At 33.5% G+C, this 21,789-nt stretch overlaps 1 protein-coding gene across 2 annotated transcripts in view; it reads right to left on the minus strand.

Moving 5' to 3' along the window:
- Positions 1-21,215, minus strand: part of LOC145287785 (uncharacterized) — a 475,330-nt gene extending 454,115 nt beyond the window's left edge. Inside the window, exon 1 of one of the 2 annotated variants that reach the window (XM_080135611.1) lies at positions 20,760-21,215. The gene's annotated coding sequence lies outside the window, so the exon portion shown is untranslated. The remainder of the gene's footprint in view (positions 1-20,759) is intronic. The other variant, XM_080135612.1, reaches the window with a different exon arrangement.
- Between the last annotated feature and the right edge of the window lie 574 nt (positions 21,216-21,789).

The following is a 21,789-nucleotide window of genomic DNA, read 5'->3' on the forward strand; positions in this document are numbered from 1 at the left end:
TGAGAAAAGTGCGAATGGATGAACGGACAAGGGCGAGTTGACAGGTCCACCCTCCTTTTGTCGGAAGAAACAAAAAAAAAAAAAAAAAAAAAAAAAAAAAAAAAAAAAAAAAAATTAAAATCATATTAAAAAGACATTGGATATAACATTGGTTAGGACTATCATGCAAGTGATGATAAATATCTTTCTAATGGATACAGCACATTTCTTAGAACCTCGTTAGTTTATATTATTTAATTGGAATTCATTGAGATGAGTATTATTTATTAATTTATTTTATTGCAGACTATTATCCTCATCTTTTTTTAATTGTTGTTTCACGACGTTTCGGCCAACTATTCCTCTGGCTTTCGTCAGGTGGTAATTGTCTGAAGATAGCGTTTCAATCCTACCCAAAGCCGGTCAGAGGCTTACTTGGCCAAAATGTGGCCAGACGACAACAACCATCGAAGGCAATAATTGCTGAAGATGTAGGTAAGAGATTCGGAGTTCCTATCCCGTCGCCAGAAGAATAGTTGGGCGAAACGTCGTGAAACAACAACTAAAAAAGTTGACGATAATAGTCCGCAATAAATAAATTAACCACTAAATTAATAAATAAATTAACCACTAAATCAATAAATAAATTAACCACTAAATTAATAAATAAATTAACCACTAAATTAATAAATAAATTAACTACTAAATTAATAAATAAATTAACCACTAAATTAATAAATAAATTAACCACTAAATTAATAAATAAATTAACCACTAGCTTTGATGTAAGTTTCCGCATTTTCAGGTTTAGAATTACCTTAAAAGAAATTTATGATCACAGACTTACTGTTGACTTTAATTTTCCCCTTTGAGTAAATCTGCTGGTATGCATACATAAGAGGCTATGAAATGGGGGGGGGGGTACAGAATTTATTTTAAAGATTTTCATAAATGTTTCCCTTTATAAAAAAGAAATCCAAAAGGACAAGAAAAATTTGTATTAGTTGCATTCTTCGGACGATTGTTCTCATCTGGAATGTTATTTTCAGAACATTTTGGTCAATGTAACCTCTGACCTTCTTTCAGGTGGATCGTGTCCAACTCAGAGAACCTTTTCCGTCAAACTCGGGGAAGCTTCACGAAATTTAAAATGGAAGCCTTTATTTAATCCGCAGGGGTAGTATGTCTCTTCAGACTACTGTTCTCATCTGGAGTACTATTTTCACAACGTTTTGGTCGATGTAATAGCAGACCTTCTTTCAGGTATATCTCGTCAAACTCGGTGAAACTTTTCCCTCAAACTTGTGAAGTTACATGAAATTTTAAACGGAACCATATATTTAATCCGCAGGTGTAATATGTTCTCATTCTGGATGGCAATAGGATAGTGCATTAGTGCTTGGTAAAATTCAGTTGTAGTTACACTATGATAAATTAGAATGGTCAAACTTGTGGGGGTGGGGGTGGGGTAAAGGACACCACCCCCTGTATGGATAATGGAAATGGCCGGATACTGACATGTTAAGAACTCTCGCCAAGTCAAGTTATTCAAACAAGAAGTTGTGCGATTAAGAAGGGCTGCTTTACAGCGTTTTTGTTAGTCTTTTTTTTTTTCTGTCTTGGGCATCAGACAAAGAACCATACATTTGCACGAATTTGTAGTGTAATTCAAATCTTGTCGGTAGCTGAATACTTGATGCTTCGCCAGGGATATCAAGGATATTTTTTTATCGTGACACCATTACTAGATGGGTTGCCTACCACGGCAAGAAAGTCCATCTATCCTCGACAGAAGGATAGACCACGCCAGTTTCTCAACCGGGTATTTTACCTTTCAGTACATACAGCGCCTTGCCTTCCTAAATGGTCACCCATCTGGTACTGGCCAGGCTCAATGAACTGGTGTGTCAACGTGATTGTGCCATATATTTGCTTTATATACGGTACAGATGAAGAACGTGTTAATTTTTGTTACCCATTCCTTGACGTTACAAGAAAAGATACTTGTAAGCAGCAACGCCATTTTGTTGCAAGCTATAAACGTCTCCCCCCCCCTCTCCTTGTTCGTCAGTAAGAATTCCGACCAAACTCTTGTAGAGGTTGAAGGTTTAATCTACAATGCGAACACTTAAAATGCAACTGCAAGATACTTGGAAATTCTACTCAGTCATGGTTGACGAAACAGGAACATGCCAACCGCGTGGATTAAATAAAGTTTCTGTTCGAAATTATGTGCAGATTCGTGAGTTCAACAAGATACACATAAAAAAAAAAAAAATCGGAATGTACATCAACAGACACTTTGTGAAAATAACACAAGATGAGAACGGTAGTCCAAAGTCCGAATAATCAATCCTCATTTCAAAAATTCAGAAACAAAATCGAAAAGTATTTGAATTTCCAGAAAAGACTTTCAACCCTCCATTGCCTAATTTGTATGAAACTAAATAAATTTAATCCTATACAAATATATAACCATACACATAGCTAAACGGTACTTGTACAGTTTAATGAAGACATAAAAAAATGAAAATATCGAAAAAAAAAAAAAAAAAGTTATATTGTACATATCCGTTATGGAATGAAGTTCTCCGAAAAAAAAAAAAAAAAATTCATTTAATTTGATCGAATAGTTTTTTTTTTGTTTTTTTTTTGTTTTTTTTTACAGCAGAAAAACAATTTCTATGATACCGATCAAGAGGTAGCCATGATTTTTAAGAAAAACTATTATTTAAGATGGGGGGGGGGTCGGCTCTTTAGCCTGAGTTATCTCTCCAGGGCGTGTTCTAAAAATCAAAACATGGCTACCTTCAACGTGCTGTCATAAAAACGTGTTTTTCCGCTGTAAAAAAACTACTCGATCAAATCAAGTGAAATTTTTTGGGGGGAGAACTTCAGTCCCTCCGTGGCCCGGGCATCAAAGATCACAGTGCACTAAAAGACCATTTCCTTTGTGGCAATCAGTTTCTGTAGGGGCAACCCTATATACCAAGAGGCGTCACTACCAACTCCCCCTTCCCTCCTCTCGGGGGAGCTGCCCCCCCCTTTCCTCTCCCCACATTAAAAAACGGCCTTGTGCCTAATTTGCTCAGTGGAGATTCAAATAAATACCCAGTCCAAAACGGATACGTACAAAATAACTTTTTCGGTATTTACATTTTTTTAATGTCTTGATTAAACTGTAACTAGCAAACCAACCAGTAGTGATGTCCCCCCCCCCCCCTATTTACTTGACAAGGCTTGATTAATATCATCTACTGTTCAGCAACAGGTCGTTCATCATCTGTTAAATCCGTCAGCTTAAAACACAATTTAAAAACAACTGAAAACTGATAAAACTAACTCTGGTCGGTGGTTGGTCTAGCATCACTTGTAAACGTACCAATGTTCAATTGTCGTCATCGTTGACCCACCTTTTGAACCAAAATGACCTCACATTTTCTTCGTCATAAATTCAACTAACAACGCCCACCACCCTCCTGCGACCACTTCTGACATAATTTCAGGGGGAGGCAGACACCAGAAAGGAAATTAAAGCAATTTTTTCAATTTCCCATGCAGGAAAAGTGAATATTCAATTTTGAAGCATTTTATTTTTAGCTTGGTGAGGGGGGGGGGGGTAAGAAAAAAAGAAACTTTAAAAAAAGTAAATGAAATAAAACAATTTTAAAATAATTTTTTTTTGACAGATTTCAGTCACATTAATTTATAACTATCTGCCATTATCATTATCATTATTATTATTATCATTATCATCATTATTATTATTATCATCGTCATTAAAATTTTGCTTTAAATAGTTTTTCGTTTCAAATAAGACCTCACAATTCTAGGAGAGTTTTTTTTTTTTAATTCTGGTTAGTGTTTTAACTTTGTTAGTCATTAGTCAACACTTATTAAGGCCAAGAGCCACTCAGGGATAAGGCTTAATGGCATTAAGACGGTTTATAACAAATGTTACATTAGATTTGAAAGAGACCATGTATCTATCAAGGAAGCAATCTTGCAATAACGTATTCCACGGATGAGAAGTTCTTGGAAAGAAACTTTACTCATAATTATTGACATCATGGTAGATTCATGAGAAACCTTTGCAGTACCCATAATTTCGTGTGGATGAAATTAGTCAACAATATTGATAACTTTTTCAGACCACTTATCATCATCAGTGTTATTTTCACAACGTTTTGGTCGTTGTAACCGACTTTCTTCGGATGTATTTTGTCGAACTCGAGAATTTTTCTGTCAGACTTGGGACTGCGCGTATAATTTCGAACGGACCCGTTATTTTATCCATGGGAGTAACATGCTCTCATTCCGTCAGTCAGCCATGACAGGATAGAAATCCCAATCATATTTTGAGTGTCGCCTACACTGAAGATTGAGCCTTCAATCGCCATAAGAATAGCTTTACAATTAAATTTTATCAAGTAATTTATCCACTATGCCATGGGTCTTTGAGGTTACATCAACCGAAATGTGAAAATAACACTCAAGATGAGAACAGTATTCTGAAGAATCCAAATAATACAAATTAGGAGTCATCTTAAATTCAAAAACATGGCTTTTTTACATCTGCAAGATCAGTGTCGATCAATGAAAAATCTAGAATTCTTATGACGAGGAAGGAGGGGGGGGTGAAATTCAATATTCCATCACTGGTCCATGACAGGGAGTTCATTTAAGATCAGAATTCCACCAGGATATACAACGTAAATTCGATTATAGTCAGCTAACGTACTTCCTAATTTCAGGCGTAGCGCTACCAAAAGCGGTGACAAGGTAAATTAGTTCCTCAGCTTTTTTTATTCTCACGCCTCTAGGTTATTTGTTACTTTGATTTCAATTTTATTTTCATAGTTTCATAAACATATATAAATAAAAATAAAAAAAATTCTATTTTCAAAATGAAAAAAAAAACAAAAAAAACTTATTTTTATAATTTCATAAACATTTTTATAAAATTTAAAATAAAACGTCTTTTTAAATTTTTGTTATTAAAAGTGAAAATAAAAACTGATTATGTTATTTTTATCTTTTTATAATTTCGTTAATTCTTATTTTATAATTTTCAATAATATCCTTTTTCCTATCTTTTATAATATCGATACGATAAACTGCTTAAAAATAGATACACTGAAGAACAATAGAAGTGAAGGAACTGATTTACCTTGTCACCGCTTCCGACAGCGCTACGCCGGAAATTAGGAAGTGCGTTAGCTGACTATAACCGTAAATTCATATGCATAAGCATGGTGTGGCTTGGTTCTGTTGTTGCATCGAGGTTTCCTGATAATCAGGCATTTCTTACATTGTTCTTAACAGGAGAACCCTTATTTTAAATACGGTATAAGATTATATGAATAAAAATCTAAACTATAATATTGGTAGAGAAAAAACAGCATGGGGGGGGGAAGACAGAGAAAGGAATGGTGTTACATAACGAAAGCGGCAAGCTTAAGTGGAAAGAATGATTGACAAATTAGAGTTCAAGAGATTAGCCTCAGCGAGTAAACGGAAGTGATAAAATAAATAAAGCCTGATTTCCAGAGAAAGAGAATATTGTTTCTTTACAGCCAGACACCTGAATCTAATAGTCATGCAAAAGTGCTAAAAGTTATCCTTAGCAAACTCCATGGACATAGGAAGACAACGTTGACTAAATACCAATCTTTCCTATCTCTGATGGAATAGCCTACATATAAAAATATCTCTCTGGTACCCTGTAATTGTCCACTGCCTGATAAATCTGCCGGTATGTGCAACATAGGTCATGCACGCTTAAGACAACCAATATGCAGTTAATTAGTTCATAGATTCGGGATCCTTTTGCTAAAGGATGTTCACTAACAACAAAACGCTTTCTCATTGCGTAACTTTTTCTTTAACTTCATTTCTTCCTTCTTGACTAAACGCTCATCAAACGTCGTAGAAATTGTTTTTCTTCAAAACTTCCACTTAGCATCCACTTTAAAACTGATGCCAAATTTAAAAAAAAAAAAAAAAAGGTCCATTTATTTTATTTTATTTTTTACTTTGCATACTCAAGAACTTGTGCCACAGTTTTTCAGATATATATATATATATATTTTTCTAATATTTTTGTTTTGGAAATTTCCTGTACCTGCATAACAGTGTCAAATCCATCCTAAAGTGGAGCACGAGTTCAAGGATAACTCGAATTCATAATTTTTCTTGTTCAACGGCAGAGAAACATCTATTAGGGACTTTATTTAACTCAGAAATTATGAAATCGACTTATCGTCCAGAGATTAAATTTTTTTTTTTTTTTTTTAATTCCATTTTCACTCCCAAAACAAGGCACAGTGCTACTACTACAGGGGGACTACTATCGGGGACATAAATTGCAGGGATACTATGAAGGGAGTTGAGCAGCAAGATATCTGTTCATATTACACTTGAATTTCTGCATGTCAGTACAGTTGGGAAAACAGGAACCCGGAAGGGAGTTCCAGAGCCCAGCAGTTCTGGAGAAGAAACTATTAGAGTAGAAGGCTTTCTTACATCTAGGAATCTGTGTAGGGGTGGGATTTTGCTAATAGTCAGGTTTGTCGGGGGTATTCACATCGAGGGGGGTAAAAGGGCTTTTAGTTCGTCAGAGCATCCACCATTAAAATACTTGTAGAACAGGCAGATGGAACAGAGGTTAAAGCTTGGCTAGACTGGTTTAAAAAAAAAAAAAGAAAAAAAAAAGTGATTATATATATATTCGGGGGGGGGGTTATGGGTGCGATAAAGTTTACTTGTTTTTGTGTTATCTTTATTTTTTGGTATATATTACTTTAACTGCAACTCAACATTTCGAAGATCATTATTGTGTAATTCTGTTTTCTCTTTACCTTTTTCAGGTTCATTGTTAGTGGACAATAAACAACTGCTGGACAAATAGAGTACACTTTTATCTATGAACAAGACAGAGTGGGTACTGCTTTCTACACGTGCGCTATCAGTTGCAGTTAAAGGTGACATGGCATTCCGGCATATTCCTCGAGACATTTCATTATTGCCTTTAACTACAACTCTGCCAATTCGATCAAGATGTAATAAGTATTGACGGATCTAGGCGAGTGACACTTTGGAACAGAAATTCCTGCAAAAGTATACTCTGGTGCAACTCCCTCCCTCAAGGCTGACAATCATAGACGATCTTAGATTGCGCCATACTGCCCCCACCGGGACACCAACAACCATTGCACATGACGATACCACAACATCAAAGTCATGGAGCCAAAGACCCCTATTATTCCCGTACATCCCACCCAACCGATGCCCTCACCAGACATATCACCACGAGTCCCACATGGTAAGCCAGCAATATCCGACATCACTCAACCGAATGTTGATAGCCATGTAATTCTGGATGCCCCCCCCTCACCACGTATCGCCAAGCAGACCTCAGAATATAGGATCTTACAGTCAGTCAACAACCCAGCCACCTCCCACTTGGTGTACACGCACCGAGGATATCAGGCGCAAAATTCCACCGAAATGGTTCAAGGACTACATCCTAACAATTGAAAACCCACAGTAATCCTGAGTCATCTCCGAACCAGGTCCACTTAATAATGTTTTCTCCCTGTACTCATACCGATTCCCATCCCCCACCTTGCCTATTGTTATTTCATTAGTCTTTGGGCTTGTCTCACCTACGCAAAGACTTGGGGAGAGATAGAGGATTATTATTGTGTAATTCTAACCGTTATGTCTTTACCTCTTTCAGGTCTTGTTCATTGTCAGTAGATAGGTACAGGTAAAAATGGATGAATAAAGATAGGGGGACATAGTTTTGAAAGCCGATTTATCATAATTTTTTTGTAGGTTTCCGACTACTTTTTGATTGTATTCGAAAGATTAAAGACTAAAGTTAATTTCCCAAACGAAAAAAAATATTTGTACACGTAAAAAAGTTATGAAAAATGTTTTCACAGCGAGCTAACCAATTCAGCTAAATTCTGAAGTTAAATAAATTCATTGTAAAAATCCTTTAAAAAGATAAATATTAGTTTTCTGGGTCTATTCCAAAGATAATTAGTAAAGTCCTAAGATATTGAATTAAATAAAATAAACACCTTGTTTGTACAAAAATAGCTTAATAAGCCTAAAAAGCGAGGGATTGTGTCATTTGCAAAATCGCAACAAATGGAAGTTTTATAAACACGGAATATATGTGGAAGCCCAAAATTTTAGTCAGTCGAAAGGCTGGCTAAAAATGACGTCATGTAATTAAAAGTAGGCAGGGGTGCTAGTTTTCTTTTACCCAAACGTGCATCCGTACATTCCTATCCTGAACGTTTGTATCATTTTTACCATTTTTTAATTTAATTATTTTTCTATGTTCCTGTTTTTAAATAAAATTTTTTAAAAATTATTGTTTAAGATTATATAAAAATTATATTATGCCAAAAGTTTCACATTCGTGCAAGCAAGGAAAATATTAAAATCTTACATATAAAAATTATGCGAAATCTGTAATTTAAAAAAAAATAGAAATATTTTTTGCTATTATTTTTTTTATGTGAAAATATTAAATAAACAATTCTTAATTCAATGATAATATCGGTAGTGCGAGAAATTAATTTTTCTTCGAGTTATATCGAATTCATTATTATGGACTTTAGGGACATTTTTCGTAATGTTCCAGTAAAAATTAAATAATTTTTAATTGTTAGAATTTATGATGCTTTATTTTCATAAAAAAAAACAAAAATAAATTCATTTTTTTTTTTTTTACTACAGAAAACTATAACTTTAGTAAAGGTATTTTTTGTTTAAAACAAAATAATACATTTTCACTAAGATTTAAATAAAAATAATGGGTTCAATATATTCTGTGATCATTATTTGATAAATACTGAAAATTTTATTAAAATTTGTTAATTTCCTGCGTTTTTTTAAGTAAAGGGAGAGGTCAAAATGTTTATACATTTTGAGCATCGGCATCCATTTTGCACGTACCTAGCAGTAGACAAACGACTGCTGGACAAATAGGGTACAACCATATCTAACATTCACCGTTATATTGACTTGTATGGGTTTTCAGATATGCTGAAAACGAATATCACATTTCAATTTGTGGAAGACAAGTAATTTTCTGAATATTAAGATCTCTATTATTATCTTGTTTTCACTGGCGGTCATGTTTTTCCCCAACTAAGCAACTACTAATGTGCATGCATGTTTCAAAATACCCTCTCTCCATGTTAAGAATGGAGACAGCCACTGAAATTAAGTAATACATTGGAAAACCCGTCTTAATATCCAGAAAACTACTTTTCTGTCCCGAATTTGAACGTGATATTCGTTTTCAGCATATCGAAAACTTTTAAAAGTTGTCAATTTAAAGGTGAATGTTAAGTTATAGTTAAAGTAAAAAAATTTACCTTTTTTTATATTAAAATATGATTTAAGTAAAAAAAAAAAAAAAAAAAGAAAGAAAAAAGTCGTTTGAAAGTAATGCCGAAACCAATTTCCCTCAAGTTTAGGTGACTGAAATAGGAACTAACAAAAAAGAAGTATAAATTTGGAAATGTTACTAAAAAATGTTAACAATATCTGCATTTTTTTTTTTTTTTCATTACTTAAATCAAAATCATTTCTTTTTGTTTATTGTTAGACGTTTATAATTATGGGAACAACTGTTAATTTATTTGAGCTGTCCTAGTTTTTGTTTGGAGGATGGAGTAATTAATGAATGGCTTTTTAAAAATCATCATTTGTAAAGACGCTTTGTCTTCTCTGACTGATGAGTTTGGTAAATATATCCAACCTCCATCCATCGTGATAGAAAAACAATGACAAAGTCTTTCATGTAAAAATAATAAAATTATATTGACAACTTATTTAGATATTATGTTCCTAAATATTTTTATATGTAAATTGATAATTCATGTTATTTGGACTTCTGTTCTCATGTTGAATGTTATTCCCACAAAATGGGAACCATTAATAATAAACAATAAGATAATATATATTATATACATGCATACATATAGTAATCTGTAGTAATAACTAGTGACAAGGAAGGTCTTGAGGTTTTTAACTTAAATTCAGATCAACAGATCTCAGCTCAAACAAAAATTTATTGATCGAAATATGCACCAACAAGTGTATTTATATGCCAGTAACATAAAAATCTTGCGTTCTGGTGACGATGAAGTCGCTGAAAGCATTTTTGATATCGTTTAAGTTTTTGAAGCATTTCTTACACAAAGTTGTCAAGATGCTTGAAAAAGTGGTAGGCAGTAGGTGAAAGATCTAAAGAGTATAGTGGACGAAGCAGAGTTTCCTAGTCCAATTCGTTCAACTTTTGCAGGGTTGGTTTAGCAACGTGCGGTCGGGTATTGTTGTGGAGGAGAATTGAGGCTTCTCTGTTAACTAATGCTGGGTGTTGTTGTCGAAGTTTCTGATGCATTTCATCCATTTGTTGACAGTACTTCTTCACTGTAACGGTTTCGCCTGCATTCAAAAAACTAATGGATGAGACCGGTCTCAGACCACCAGTCAGTATGACTTTCTTTTGGTACAACCCTAACTTTGGGAAGTGTCATGGAGTTTCGTCGGCATCTAACCACCGAGCTGTCTTTGTTTTTTTAGAACGTTGAATACAAGATGGAAAAAAAAAAAAAAAAAAAAAAAAGCAAATTCACGCCATTTTCTTATTTCAATTCAAACGAGACCAAAAAGCTGATGAAACGCAAAATTTTTACGTTACTGGCATAAATACACTTGTTTTGCGTTGGCAAAAGTGTTGACTCTAACCGTGCTTATTTCGATCAATACATTTTTGTTTGAGCCGAGATATGTTCATCTGAATTTAAAAGTTTAAAACTCCACAAGAACTTTCTTGTCAACATGTATAGTCTTTATTTGTTTTTACATAAGCAGTAATATGTTGCTACAAAGTTTGCTTTTGTATAAGCTGCATTGCCTGAAATGGACACTAGTTACTGACAACTAGCTGCCCGAAACATGCTCATGACTGTGTAGCATCATATTACTGCTTATGTAGAAACAAATAAGTACTATACTCGGCTCTACTTCGGTATTGAGCACTCATTAAACTTCACAGGAAAACAATAACCTCAGATTATAATAATGCTTCCTATCTTGGGCTGAGCATTATTGGGAAGCGATATGCAAACTGCCACTAGCATATTAAGCGATGCTCTTTGTGTGAACAAATTGAGTTTAGGCGTTTGGACAATGTCAAAACATTGTTAACTTACTGCCCGGCATAGCTGAATAGAAGCTCGGTCAGTTGTTTGTCTAGCCGCACTGATGAGCTGTGATACAGCGAAACAGTACTGTGTGTTTGTTTGTTTGTTTTTTTGATGGCCGACTTGTCCAAAGTTTGAGCCGTGAATATCCTACATTCTGTCTTATCGTCATTCAAGGATAAACCAACTTAGATATGATAATATACAAAAATAGTCACTAACTGACACGCCTCTCTTGACTCTACCCCGATTCATCTATGAATTTGTTAGCGTCACTTTTACTGTATCGTTAGAGTCATCTTCCAAAAAGTGAGTGGACTTTTTGGGGAGTTGGTTGCTAATTTCAGGCTTAAAAGATCTATACCAATAAATAAATAAAACTGGTAAAACTTGCGGAGAATGCGTTGTTTTACGGTTGTCGTAAAAATGAAACAGTAATTTAAATTTCGTTCCGTTTGAATTTTTTTTTTTTTTATTGTGCCCCCCAAAACAGAAAGTAATCGTACTTATATAATTTTATTAACAAAAACGGAATAACTTAATTTTTAAAGGAAGCCAATTTGGTATCCATTTTGGAATATTTTTTTTTTTTTTTTTTTGCACAAGTCCAACTAACCCTAAACACCCCAACCTCCCCATTTTAAAAACGGCTTTCGGAATAGACACCCCCAAACCTTGCCAGCACCTATAAAAGTTGACATGTCGAATGTGAACGATGAATTGGACCTAATGTAAAAAATGTATCGAATTTGAAATGGAACGAACTTTAAATTTCCGTTCTATGTTTACAACAATTGTAAAACAGGGAATTCTCCGCAAGTTTTACCAAAGAAACTTTTTTTTAGATAAAATATAAAAACATATCTTGATCCGACTAGCAAACATGCCCGACTTAAAGTGAAACTGTAAGCCCAATAACGGGGATGTTTGCCAGTCAAACTAGGCTAAGTTTTTAGTTATTTTTAAAACATTGCCAACCTCATAATATACCTAAACACGTTTTGTACTTATACAGATCACCCACCCGGGGTCCCACCCCCACCTTCGCTGCTCCTATCGGCTTGGCATCATCTAGTAAGGAAAGACGTCCGCATAAATTGAAAACCGGGTTCCTGAAACGGAAATCAATAAATAGAAAAAATAAAAAGAGATAAAATAGTGCTTTATTTGCATTGCATTCTATTTTTTTTTTTACCGATATATTTACATTGTCGCATATGTTTTATTATTATTATTATTTATAAATTGTTACCACTTATGTTTTTATCATTATTTCTCAGTGTTATTTTTTTATATTTGCTAAATCACGTGATCAATTCGCTTGTTGTTTTAATTCTTTTTTCTTAAATATTTAACCACTTGTTCGAACATTTTTACCAACTTCTCTAGCAACGTAAATGTACATAACAAAAAAAATAAATAAATAAATAAAAATAAAAAATAAATAAATTGGTCCGTAAAAATAACAAAATAAATAGGGGCGCATCATCCGTTGTTCTTGTTGTTGTTATAAATAAAATTATAAAAACTAAAATGCAACAATTTACACACACAAAAAAAAAAAAAAAATCCCTTTCCGTGAAATTCAACAATGTAAATAAATCTGTATTTTTCGATTTCAGTTTTATTTTATTTTATTTTTTTTTTTATTTTTTTTTTATTTATTTTTTTTTTTTAATTTATTTTTTTTATTTATTTATTTTTTTTTTTTGTAACTTGTTACCAGATTTTACCGAGTCAATATTGGCAGCTGGGAATGGGGGGGGGGGTCATTGATTTATATAAGCCCTGGAAAATGTATTTTTTAATCTAAAAAAATGTACAAGAAAAGGGGGGGGCGATTCCTTAAGTCATATAATAGTAGTAAAAGTGTTTATCTCGGGCCAAGGCTTTAACGACCTAGAAAGGTAGGTCCTTATTACTCAATAAATACCATTTCTTTTAATTCAAAATTATAAATTGCATTATATATATATATATATATATATATATATATATATATATATATATATATATATTACACACGTACTTAAAATGATTGACGAGTTTGATAGAGACTTCACTGAACCACAAGAAATGGGTTCATTTTTTGCGTAATCAACAACAACGCGCACTCAACGTTTACTACTGCGTCAAAACGTGGTGGTGATGGGGGGGGGGGGGTAGATTTGTACACCAAAATGTTCCGCTTTGTGCGTGTGTGAAAAATAAAATATTAAGCGTAAAACAAAACAAAAAAAATATAATAAAGACAATTCATTTTTAAGACTAGATAAATAAACGACTACCGATTAATGAAACCCACTTAAACACGAGATAAACAATATATATATATATATATATATATATATATATATATATATATATATATATATATATATATATCTCCAGCAACACGCACTTCAAAAATGACGAAAAGATAACGGCTACAAAAACATGACACATCTTTACACAAAATGCAAGACATCGTGTCGTGCGGTTGTGTGCTTGTATTTCTCGCCTCTACGTAACTTAGAGATTTATGTATTAATGGATTTGGGTTATGAGCAAAGTGTAGTATGACTTTTCTGATACTGCGCTCTACTTTTTCTGTCCCCGGTGAATGAGGGAGAAATCATTCCAAAGCGTCCCTTCTTGTAGAGCTGTTCCACCTAAATAAATAAAAAATTTTTTAAAAAAAGCGACCTTACGTCTATCTGCCCTCATGACGAGACTATAGTACTTTCGCGCTTGTGTTACCGTGCTTTTTTACGATATCTTTTTTTTTTTATATTAAATTGTTGAAAGTATAGAATAGTTACAAAACATCCTCCCTTCCCCATGTTAAGAAGGACTTTCTTAATAACGTTATTTCAGCACTGTAAAAAAAAAAAAAAAAAAAAAGTGCATAAGTACCGAGACTATACTGGATTATTTATTGAAATAAAAAACAAATTAAAAATAAAAATAAAGAATTTTTAAAAATACTACATTTTTTTATTACGAAATTAAATTCACCATATATTCAAATTTAAAACAAAAAAAAAAATCAGTTTTTTAGAAATTTACCTGTAAAGTCCGAAGTTTAAAACCTTTTTAAAAAAAAAAAAACACATTGTTTTGTTTTGTTTTTTTTTTTAAATAAAACCTTGGTCCTTACTCCTTTAATTGAAAAAAAAAATTAGGGCTTGAATTACATTTTTCGAGGAGTTATAAGCTTGGAAAGATGGGGTGGAATTATTCACTATTTTCACGAAATTTCTGACACTGCTAGTGGTGCGCCAGTGCGCCACTGGTGCGGTGCACTCACTGGTGCAGGTGCATTTTCGTTTCTCCGTAAACAATCAATATTTTTATAAGCTAAGGCTAGCTTTTTATTTTGCTAGAAAAACTCAATTCATCGCGCTAGCTGGCTTCTGTCGATCTGTTTTTAAAGTTGGCGACTATATTTTTCGGTCGTTTTTTTTTTTTTTTTTTCAGATTGGCGTTTCGCGTGTACAATGAAACTTTGTTTTTATTTATTGATTGATATGGTTTAAGTTGTTTAAAAGTAATGATCTCACTTTTGGAGTCCCGACAATCGCTCAAAACATCAAAAATAATAATAAACACCCACCCAATAAATGTCACGGTAATATTTATTTGGATTTTTGTCATTTTTAATTTATTTTCAAGTTTTTGAGCAATTCTCGAGACTAAAAACGATATGATAGCGCTATGTTTGTTTTTATTTTAACTTACACGTTCAACAGTCAACACTAATTGCATTTTTCCAACTTAAGACTTTAACATCAGTTAAAAGTTTTAACGCAAAAAAACTTATCCAGGTAAATAGAGTAACGTATCTTGCCTTTGGTAACATTTGTTATATATTTGTTTCTTTACCACATTTTTGGGTTTGTTCTTTATAATAATACACAACCAAAACTTCATAAAATCGAGTTCATATTGCTAAATGTTAGAAATATACAAAAAATAATTTAAGCAAAAACTACTTGTAAAAAGTTACTTTCCCCATTGAAAAAAGCTCTCTTAATATCGAGAGATGAAGGATACCTGCTCCCGTAAAGGGAATCAAGAGTGCACTAGTGCAGTAAGGGTTGCGTAATCAGCAACTGCGCCTCTTGAAGAACTGGAAACAATACTGGTTCGGATATAAGCAGAGAAAAATGTTATTTTGAAATTTTCCTTCTCTCAGACCAGTTGCCCAACCAAGGTTTACTTTTTAATACATGGCACGCTGATTCGACTATACTCTTGCGATAACGAATTATTCCGAATTAGTCATCTATGTACTGATCCAAATAATTTACCGTACAACATAATCACATAAAAATTACCCCCCCCCCCCCAAATCGCACAGAATTTGTTGGATTTTCTTATTCAATTGTAAGGTTAAAGTACAGAATAGGTACAAAACACCCTCCCCATGTTAAGAATGGCTTTTTTAAATAATACGGCACTCTCTGCATAGCATAAAAAAGGGTTGGATCAACTGCCATTAGACGCTAAAATAGCCTGAAAACATAGACGAAACTGACTTTAAATAGAGTTTTTCAGGGGAAAGGGCTGGTTCCCGGCCAATTACAATATGGTAGCTTTCAAGTCCAATGTAAACAAGTTCTTGTTGAGCCGTCCCCTTAATCCAAATTCTATCCAATCTACATCATTAACGATTACTACACTACCACCTTCATAAACTCTTATCCTCGAGTGGCCTTTGAGCCTTGATAAATGGTGACCCCCCCTCCTGTAAAAAAAAGATAAATAAATAAAAATAAAGGAGGGAGCTTCCATAGAATTTTAACAAACAGATCTTTCGCCAAGGTTAGAGTTCATTTAAAGTTAAAAACAGTTCGATTTCAATTCTGAAGTATAGAATTAACTTTTTTATTACGTTAGATTGTGAAGTTTATTCGCACGTGATCGCCTTAAATAGAATCCTATCTGGGGGAGGGGGGTGATTTAGTCGAGGGTGTGGCCGTGATGTTACCCAATCCTTTTTCTGTGTCCTGATCCAACCGCAGGAGGTATGACAAAACTGCGTTTAGCGGCGTGGTGAAACCCCAATTTGATAACTTAAGAGGCAGAGGCGGGGATGGAGGGGTTATGGAATCATTTCGTTGTCATTACTCACAGGTACACTCCAACCCGAAAGCAGTAGTACCTATCAGAATGCTATCATCAAGGAGTTTACAAAAATTGATCAATTACAGATTGACAAACTATTGCCTACACAAATTTATCAATCGTTTACAAAATAAGATACTTGTGCAGTTTAGTTTACAAATCGTGCTGAGGTATTTACTAAAAAAGCCATTTCGGTTCTTATACACTTATTGTACTGCGTTTTTTTTTTTTTTTTTTTTTTTTTTTTTTAAGTAGTATTGTTGAGTTAAATTCAAGTTTTACGATACTTTTTTGGTGCTAATGCAGAGAGTGATCGGCGTTATTTTTCAAATCGTATTTACACGTTTAATTAAAGTTTTATGATATGCTTTTCTATTCAATTGTAAGGTTAAAGTACAGAATATGTACAAAACACCCTCCCCTCCTCATGTTAAGAATGGCTTTTTAAATAATAACGTTATTATTTCAGCACGGATCATTCTCTGCATGAGTACCCTTTTTTTTTTAGTGCGGGATAGAATGATGAAATTGTCGCCCTTGAAAAGACATGATTCCATTTTCGTTTGATGAAAATCGTTTTTTTTTTTTTGTTTTTTTGTTTTTTGCAGACCATCTAAAAGTCGGCTAGTTGTATACAAATCCCAAGAGTGATTGTTGGAGCCTTCTATTATGTCTAAAAGTGACACAATGTTCAAACGAGCGAGATCAGATGCGGATGCGCTGCCTGCTCTGCTGTACAACTCATGCTTTTTACCAATCCAAGTTATGACAACAAGACCATTGCCAGCACCCTCAAATGCAAATCCGGGCGGTTCAACGCTTGAAAGCACAGCTCAACGAAGTTTCTGGCCACGGTTATGGACTGTTTGGTGTGGTTTTAAGTGAGGGCCACATCATGCCACCTCACATCTTCGAAGTCGGGTCGAAAGTCAACACCAAAGTGTACCTGGATGTGCTACAGTGCGTGATGAGAGAGACCCAGGCTTGTCTTCAGAAAGAGTTACGATTTCCCCCCCCCTTCTCTCATTGCCCCCCTCCTCTTCCAACCTGAACCCGCTGGCTGAACTACTTCGTTTGGTAATACGTCGAAAACATGACCAACATGACCTCCCACAACACCAAAGCCATCCTGATCACCGCCATCTGCCGACGCTTATGGAAAACACGCTCCCAGTTCTGGACCCGTATCTAGGCGGTGATTGAGGCTAAAGGCAGCTACATTGAATAGATATCAGCTCTACTACATAATCAAGTTACCCGAATTGATTTTTTTTTTAAATAAAGCTGTAGTTTTGCTTTTTGTTTTGTAACTATTCTGTACTTCCACCTAACAATTTAATAAATAAAAAAGGGGTTTGTATTACTGTACACATAGATTCGAAAAAGTTGTCAAAAAACAAATATATAACAAATAAATGTTATCAAAGGCAAGATAAGTTACTTTTCTACCTAACTGGATATATTTTTCGTGTTTTTATTCAATGTAACATGCTTATTCAGCTCGAAAAGCATACAGTGTTTACCGATGTATTGGAAAATTCAAAATGGCGCCCTCCCTACACTCAAACACGGTAAGTTCAGGAAAAGATAATAAACTAGACAAAATACTGTTAGAAATTCGCTCATTATATGTTACCGTGACATAAGTTGACATATATTCGGTGTTTTTTTAATAGTATTTTGTCTAATTTATTATTTATAAACACCTTTTCCCAAACTTACCATGTTAAAGAGAGTGTCGGGCGCCATTTTGAATTTTCCAATACATCGGTAAACACTGCAAGTTTTTCGAGCTGAATAAACATGTTACATTGAATAAAAAAAAAAAAAAAATGTATCCAGTTTGGTAGAAAAGTAACTTATCTTGCCTTTGATAATATTTATTTGTTATATATTTGTTTTTTGACAACTTTTTCGAATCTATGTGTACAGTAAAACAAACCCCGAACAAAATATTTATATTGAATTTTATTGTATTACTTTTGTTTTTTTTTTTGTAAATGCTTTCTGTTGTTTACTTGGTTATTTTTAAAACCCTAACCTAAGATTTAATTGGGCAAAAGTTGGTTTGGTTCAAATTCTGTAGAAACAACCAAAATTATAACTCAACAATATTGAGAAAAAAAATGGTGGTAACTTATTGATCCGTGCTGAAATAACGTTATTTAAAAAGCCATTCTTAACATGGGGAGAGGAGATTGTTTTTGTAACTACAACATTTAACCTTACAATTGAATAAACAAAATAAAAACAATATCATATAACTTTAATTAAACTTGGAAATACGATTTAAAAAATAGCGCGGATCGGATGACGGATCACTCTCTGCATTAGCACCTTTTTTTGGTGTTACCGCGCTATCTTTTTTTTTTTTTTTTTAATAGTATTTTGGAGTTAAATTCAATTTTTACAATATTTTTTCATTACATCATTAAGTGAACGTATAGAATAGTTACAAAACACCGCCCGCCCCCTTGATAAGAATGGCTTTCTAAATAACGTTATTTCAGTGCACCCTTTTGGTGCTAATGCAGTAATGCAAATGCACTTACTGATCCGCGCTATTTTTTAAAAATCGTATTTCCGAGTTTCATTAAAGTTGGTAGTCATCATGCATGCACTTATTGATCCGTGATGCTGCTGAAATAAGGTTATTAATTTAAAAAGCCATTCTTAACATGGAGAGGGGGAGGGTGTACCTACAATTGAATAAATAAATTTTAAAAAAAAACCCATAAAACTTTAAGGTGCTAATGCAGAGAGTGATCCGCACTATTTTTTAAATCGTATTTCCAAGTTTAATTTAAGTTTTATGATATGGTTTTTATTCAATTGTAAGGTTCAAAACACCCTCCCCATGTTAAGAATCGCTTTTTAAATAATAACGTTATTATTTCAGCACGGATCACTCTCTGCACGATTACCAAAAAAAAAAAAATGTTGATTATGTAAATAATTGTTTTCTGTTTCATAAAAGTAAAACCACGTTTAATTTATTTGGTTGTAACAACGAAAAGACAACCAAACAAAATCAACTCGTTACGGGGTTTTAGCGAGCCAATATGGGCTGCTGGCTGCACAAAAAAAAAAAAAAAAAAAAATACTGGATGAGGTATTAAATAACACTAAATAAAATTTTTTGGTGCTTATGAAAGAAGGTGACGTGCTGAAATAACGTTATTTATAAACCCATTCTTAACATGGAGAGGGTGTTTACTGTTTCGAAACTCTTCTGCACTTTCACCTAACAATAATTGGTGCTTATGCACCTATGCTACCGTTCTATTTTTTAATATTTTTAAGTTTAAATTCAAGTTTAGCGATAACTTTTTTTTTATTAAATTGTTGGGTGAAAGTGCAGAATACTTACAAAACACGCTCTCCATGTTAAGAATGGCTTTCTCAGTGCGGTAACAAATGCATAAGTACTTGACAATTTAATAAACAAAAAAATAACGTAAAACTTAAATTTGACTTGAAAATACTATAAACAATTTTTTTAAAGTGCGGTACTTTCTCTGTATAAGTACCAAATTATTTAGAAAAAAAAAAAATATGCCGTAAAACAAAACGGTGCTTATACACTTTAGTTACCGCGATATTTTTTTATATTTTTTTCAGGTTAAATTCAATTTTCACGGTATTAAATTGTTAGGTGGAAGCACAGAATAGTTACAAAACAAACTCCCCATGTTAAGAATGGCTTTTAAAATAATAACATTATTTTAGCACGGTAACAAAAGTGCATAAGTACCAACAAAATTACCAAGCGAAGTCCTTGTCGAGAGCGAAAGAGCAAAAACAGTAAGAGTATTTTAGTCGACATTACAGCATTCATCATAGCTTTCCTTTTCCACTTGTTAGGAAAAGGAGGGGCACAAAAAATAGGGGGGGGGAGATCATGCAGACTACCTCAGGCTCACACATAACAAAAACAAAATATTTTTCTTTTAAAAATAACCATTCCAAAAATTAGATTGCCATATCAGAAATTAGATACGAAAAACAAAACAAAACAAAAATGGACAGCGTTAATAGATTTCCATGCTTCAAGTGCTAGTCACAAAAATGGAAAGAGGGAGGACCGGTTTCGAGTGATGAGTTTATAAAACCAAATTCAGAATATCTATGAAGCACTAAAAAGAAATCTATAAAGGCCACGGAGATCCGATCGGAACGAAATCGCCATCAATGGGTTCGTCCGTCTCGATAACGGGGCGAAGGAAAGGAAAAAAATAACAAAACTGAACCCCATTTTTATGACCATCGAAAACGGTTAGAAGAAAAAAAAGGAAGAAAAAACAATTTGGGGCAACAAAAATATGGATTTTGGAGATCAGCTATCAACTGGTTTTATTTTAAATAAATCCCTTTTCAAAAAAAAAAAAAAAAAAAAAATTTAAAGAGGGGCCGAGTAAGTATAGGTTTACTTACCTGGACATCCCACATTTGTAGAGAGTACTCCAGCAGAAGACGTTGAACTGAAAGCCAAGCGGGGAATACCTTTTCGAGAAAGTAGGCTGCTTTAAAGCAGCCCTAGTTATTTCCCCTTTGTTCGTCGTTGTCGACGGATAGTGGCGCTGTGAACAGTCCCACGTGATATTCAGGTCACGTGGACGGTTCACTATTTGCTAAGGGGGAGATAACTAGGATAGCCCATTTTCTCCGAAAGTTGTTTAAACGATTCTTATTTAGAATTCAACCTAATTATAAAAACGAAAATACAGAAAAATCTGTATGATTTATTTATCCGTCACGTTACAAAGATGTCATAGTTCGGAAATCACGTAAATTGATTTAGTTGTTTTAATTTTAACTTTAAAAAAAAATCAAATTTTATGAGTGCGCAAAAATTAACTGTCTGTCGTCGCCAATGTGAAAAAAAAACCCAAATAAAACAAGAGCAGATAACTTCACAATAATTCAAACTTGTGAGATCAACTTTGTAATACTACCGATTTCACATTAATCGCTTTAAATCATTTAAAAATAATATTCTTTATAAAAATAAAATTACCTGATCCATTTACGCAATTTTTGGAATAATGTTTTTCAGTTGTTTTTTTTTTTTTTTTAATTTGGTTGAATTCTGAATAAGAACCGTTTAGGTGCAAGTTCAGAATTCAATCTAATTATTTAAAAAAAAAAAATACAGGAAAACTTTTATGATGTCACGGAACAAAAATGTCATATTCCAAAAATTAAATAAATTGATTAAGTATATATATATATATATATATATATATATATATATATATATATATATATATATATATATATAAAGCTGAATGTGTGTGTGTGTGTGTGTGTGTGTGTGTGTGTGTGTGTGTGTGTGTGTGTGTGTGTGTGTGTGTGTGTGTGTGTGTCGGTACACGAAAAGGCTCCAATATGGTTTACTATTATACAAAACTGACCACATATAATGATAGAAGATGTATCAAGGAGCAAAAATGGCTGTTACATT

This window comes from Euprymna scolopes, chromosome 11 (genome assembly GCF_053919585.1).
Source record: "Euprymna scolopes isolate OS-2025 chromosome 11, ASM5391958v1, whole genome shotgun sequence".
Taxonomy (NCBI): domain Eukaryota; kingdom Metazoa; phylum Mollusca; class Cephalopoda; order Sepiida; family Sepiolidae; genus Euprymna; species Euprymna scolopes.